The sequence below is a fragment of the Macaca nemestrina genome, unplaced genomic scaffold (assembly GCF_043159975.1).
Source record: "Macaca nemestrina isolate mMacNem1 unplaced genomic scaffold, mMacNem.hap1 Scaffold_46, whole genome shotgun sequence".
NCBI classification, from domain to species: domain Eukaryota; kingdom Metazoa; phylum Chordata; class Mammalia; order Primates; family Cercopithecidae; genus Macaca; species Macaca nemestrina.
In genome coordinates this window covers 533,732-539,128 of record NW_027257675.1, presented here as the reverse complement: position 1 = coordinate 539,128, position 5,397 = coordinate 533,732, and the positions used below count along the sequence as shown (strand labels likewise).

The 5,397-nt window shown below is 44.7% G+C and overlaps 1 pseudogene; it reads right to left on the bottom strand.

Annotated features, from left to right (window-relative positions):
- Positions 1 to 3,116: 3,116 nt before the first annotated feature.
- On the bottom strand, positions 3,117 to 5,150 carry LOC139361388 (coilin pseudogene; annotated as a pseudogene).
- Between the last annotated feature and the right edge of the window lie 247 nt (positions 5,151 to 5,397).

The following is a 5,397-nucleotide window of genomic DNA, read 5'->3' as shown; positions in this document are numbered from 1 at the left end:
AATTCATAAATTAAGTAGAATTTGGCACAAAAGGAAAGGAAGTTGAGCATCTTCCTTTCCTTTTGTGCCAAATTCTACTTAATTTATGAATTTGACTGAGCCTAACCCCTTACGATACCTTGCCCACTTTCAGGCAGACCATGCACCAACATGGGGAGGCAGGCACTGGAATACAGAAAGGTTTGCTGAGGCCGTTTGATGTGCAGAACATCCAAAGGATAAGCTTTGGGCCCTGATTCCTTTGCTAACTAGGTGGGTGGCATTGGGTAACTTTCTTTCTCTCTATGGGCCACATTCTCCTCAATAGTAAAATAGGTAATGGTCAAAATGATTTTCATGGCCTTGTATAATTCTCACGCTAAGATAGGACAGTGCATAAAAACTCATAGTTACCTAAATCACCATTCTATGAGGAAACAGGAAAATGTGGCACCATTGCAAGTTCTCTTTCTCCCCCTAGGACCATTGCACAATGCTAGAAGTGATGTCTGCCTCCCGTGATAGAGTGAGCACCTCCCTGATGGGGCTGGGCATGGCATGGGGCTGTACATCAGCATGGAGGCCTGGGCTCCCTTTGTACTGGCAAAACACCCGAGGTTCACTTGGATTCAGGGACCATCCCTAACCTGTCACCATGTGGGAGGTACCACATGGAAGACACAGACATATAGAAAATATAGTCTCCACCCTCAGTATTTCTAGCTAATCTGAGCTTCTTCTAGTTACTCAATGTTTCTCCTTTTTCTTGTTTACTTCTAAACTTTGCACATGCTGTGGCCTCAGCCTGAAATGCTCTCTTTGTCGCCCTGTTATGAGGACTGCTGTGTACAGCTGTGGAAATTTCATGCTGCATAATTCTAGGTCTATTTACATAAATGTATATGGTGCCCTCAGAGATGTGCAGTGTACAACTTATACAACTGCACAGCATGGCTCCAACTGCCACCTCCACCCCATTTCCCTTTTGTGGGTGTAGCTCATACTCATCTCAGTCTTCAGCTTAGTCATTACATTTCCTTTCCTTCTGACCATCTTTGTTTCTTCCTTCTTTCCCTCTCTTTCTTCCTGTCTCTCACATTTATTGACCACCTACTTTGTGCCAGGACCTGTGCTAGGAGCTGTGTATACAACTGTAACAAAAGAGAGTCCCTGCTCTTGTGAAACATTTATATTGTTCTTCCTCCAGGAAGCCTTCCCTGACTGCACCATAATTGTATTAGGTGCCTGCTGACCCATGAACAGCTCTCACCTGGGGACCTTGTGCCCTAGAATATAGGGCCTCTGGTGTGAAGGAAATCTGAGGGTAGGAGGGGCTGGGGGAGACTGAGTTGGCGCTCCATTCTTTCCAATTTCCTGTACTTACGAGTGCCCTGGGGCATTTACGAAACTCATTAGTAAAGCAGCAATTAATGTGGGACCCAGAGTGTGGCTTCTTCCTGCCAGGGAGGCCACAAAGTTCCAGAACGTCCCAGGGAGGAATGGGGCACAACCCAGGCCTGCCTCCTGGGGCTGCAAAACAATCCCCGATGAGTCCTCTCCAGGGGAGGGTGCAGTCACCTGCAAGGAGGCAGCTGAACTGAGGGTGTTCTCCAGGAGGCTTAAAATTGCCGGGCTCCTTCCACAAATGCCTTCCCAACACTGTTTAGGGTGGTGAATGCCAGGAAACTAATGAATCTGAGCTTAGGGAATTAATTGTTGATGAAATAATGTGAACAGTGTGCTTCCTGTTCATCGGTCTCTATGGAAATTAATTAGCCCCACTTGGCAGCAAATAGGATTGAATTTTCAACTTAATTTACGAATTTGGCAAAACTATCTATGGGAAGTCTTGCCTGGAGGACCTTCCATGGCTGCTTCATGTCCCAACAGGCCTTGCCTTTCATAGAAGACATGATTGCTTTAAGAGAGTCCCAACCAGAGAAGAGGATGATGGAGGAGGCAAGAGGGGAAGGTACGATTGAACACAGGCTTTGATTGTGAGGCTCCAGCCAGACCCATGCTTCCTCCTGCCTTCCTGCCTCAACCCTCCCTGGTGGACCCCTCACCAGATGAAGGTTTGTTAGCTGAGCTGGGAAATGATGACTCAGAGCAACGGGGCTGACTTTCAGGCAAGGCCTGAGTTTGGTTTTAGTTATGCTGTGCTGTGTGCATGAACTAAAATTGCGGGATGATGTGAAAGAAAAATACATCTAATGAGAAGTGTGCTTTTTGGATTTTATTTTTAGTTCAATATGATTTTATTTAAATATGTGTATAGCTGAAGGAGGGATGTGATCTTTTTGTTAAATGAAACCAATTTTCACAGTATATATTTGGCCATTTTAACTTTGTAGTGAATAATAACAGAAAAGGAAGTTTCTGCTCAAGATCCTCACTCCAGCATACTCAACCAGATTCCTGGCAAGATGACACATTTCCTGGTCTGAGGCTCACAGCCAATCCTCTCACCCAAGTGGAACACCAACTCTCCTCCAGGCACACACACACACACATCTTATTTTCACTACTCTACACAGGGCCCTGAGAATCCTTAATTTTAAAGTTGGGAAAAACGTGAAAGGATTCCTTAACTCATTGTCTGTGACAAATCCAACTACCTGTTAACTCTTAACAATTGGAGGTATAAAATACTTGAAATTTACAAGATGCTCCATTTAATGGAACAACTCAAATGCTAAAAAGTTAGGTCAAGTAACATGCTTTAATATTTTTAAATGTTACTTAAAACTTATTGAGACAAGATAGCAGCACATTCTTGGTACTATAAACTCCTACTGATGACTGCTGCTTGATGGCCAAAAACATTTGAAACAGAGAAAAAACCACACTGGATACAATAATGTCTGCAGGGAATATCATGTTTTACATTTTGTTAACTGAAATTAAACCTGACAAAAAACCAAAGATCTACACAACCGACACCCATGTCATTTTAAATGATGAGGTAGATTGTTTCCTATGCAGTAAAGTGAAGATAACAAAAAAATCCATACAACATCCAAATCCTCTTAAAAAAAAGTTTGGCTCCATCTAAAAAAAAAAAAAAGAAAAAAAGTTTGGGTTATAGTTACTTTCACAAACAGACATTCATAAACTATAAGGTGGAGATGTCATACTCAGGCAGGTTCTGTACTTGATGTATTCATCAGTCTTGGGTCAATCAACTCTCTCCAAAATACAGTGATCTTGCTCTCCTGTGTCAGTGTACTCCACTACCTCAGTTCCATTTTCATTGTGATAACCCAAATCAAATTGCCCAGGTTCTCTCAAGGGAGGTAAGGATGAAAGAATTTCTATATCTACTTGATGGGTCTCTGAATTGTGGCTTAATATTCTTCCTTCCTTGCAGTCAGAGACATCAGGAGGGTAACTGGATGTTAGTTCCAAAAGCTTAAATGCAATCTTTTCTCCAACTTGAGGGGCAGCTGCTAACAGTGGTAACAGACTATAGTCCTTCTTGTGTGTCTCTACCAGATTCTGGATAATAGCAGATGAATTTGTTACCATGTCATTTAATTGCTGTTGCCTCTGGTTATCAGTGCTTCTATTTACAACACAGGAAACAGGATGCCCTCATCCTCAACCTCTCCCCAGTATGCCCCGTCCCTTAGCTCCCTTCCAAGAAAAAAATGTTCTCTCCTCTACATCATCCTCTTCCTAAACTACTGGGGAGAGACACACTGGGAGAAGGACCAGGAGCCTGTCCACCACTATTTGGGCCAGAACGCCTCTATCCAGAAGCACCTGCAGTCTGTAATGACAGCCCTGGGCCTGGACAACCTCTTCCTGCAAAAAGGCCTGCTGTCTTTAAGAAACTCGCAGCACACTCCAGGGTGCTCAATGACATCAAGCATTGGTCATCTGACTCTGAACTAGAGTCTGAACTAGAAGATGTTGTTCCAGAGGTCTTGCCCTTGCTAGGGGTAAGGCAAAAGCCAGGTTTTATACCAGTTTGTCTGCAGTTGTATTTTTGGTAGAGGGTCCTTCCTTCGATAACTCAGTTGGTAATTTCTCTGAGGAATTTCTGGCCTCCAAAGTGACTTTACTGGGACCATCACTATAGATTCATCACAAGACTCAGATGCCAAGAAGGAAATGGGACTCTCTTTTGAGCAAACGCTTACAATACCTTTCCTTTTGGCTTTAACAAGGCTGTTTCTAGCAGAACTTTTTGGAGAACTACATCTCTGATTGGCCCAGTCTTTTACTGCCTGTATTTTAGGAGACTTGAGATTCTTGGCCTTTTTTTTATATTCACATTTCTCCTTTTTCTTTGGGGATTTTCTTTTGGTCTCTTCGTTATCATCACCCACGGTGCCACAGGTTGTTTTCTTTTTTCTTTCTTTTCTTTTTTTTTTTTTTTGCTGACAGTCTGATCTGTGACAGCTTCTGGTTCCAGATCCAAGACCTTCTCATTATTGTTATTGTTCTCTTGCCTCTTTCAATGCTTCTTTGAATATTTGTAATCTGGTTCAGTTTCTTCATCCTCCTCTAACTGAAATGCCCCTTCTTTGCTTTTCTAAGAGATAAATTAGTCTCCCATTACTGATGACTACAGGATTCTCAGCGGCTCCTCTCTCTTCTAATTTAACTCTGAGGCAGTCGTTGTCTCTCACCAGGCGCGTGCTCTCGGTGGCGGGCAGGAGGCCCCCCTCCAGGTAGAGGCTTAGGAGGGCCCCAGAACTGAAGCCGAAGCGCTGGTGGATAAGACTAATGAGATCTGTGATGACTCGGCATCTGTTCAAGTCGACCAGAAGCCAGAAGGCCATACAGTGCGGGGTAACTGGCAGTGGATAATCAGATTGAAACCGTAGCCTAACGATCTTGGAAGCTGCCATCTTGCTTGGTGCTCAGCGGAAGTCGAGAGATATTTTGGACTATTTTTAAATTGAGTTTGGAGGCTGGGGGGCATCTTCTTGAGTCTGGAGAGACTAATGTGAGGAATCGGCTCCTATGGGGCATGAATTAGAGCCTCGATCCTATATGCCCCTGAGTGGAACCCAGAATAGCTGCTGGCTCTCGCGAGTGAGCAGTCAGCCCTTGTCACCATGCGGGTCAGGCTCTCTGATTGGAGCTAGTATGTTCAGGAATCCCAATCAGGCATCCCTGCTGGGCAGTCAAAAATCCTGTGTAGGCCGGGTGCGGTGGCTCATGCCTGTTATCCCAGCACTTTGGGAGGCCGAGGCGGGTGGATTGCCTGAGGTCAGGGGCTCGAGACCAGCCTGGCCAACGTGGTGAAATTCCATCTCTACTGAAAATACAAACATTAGCCGGGCGTGGTGGCAGGTGCCTGTAATCCCAGCTACTCAGGGGGGCCAAGGCAGGAGATTTGCTTGAACCCAGGAGGCAGAGGTTACAGTGAGCTGAGATCGTGCCATCGCACTCCAGCTTGGGGAA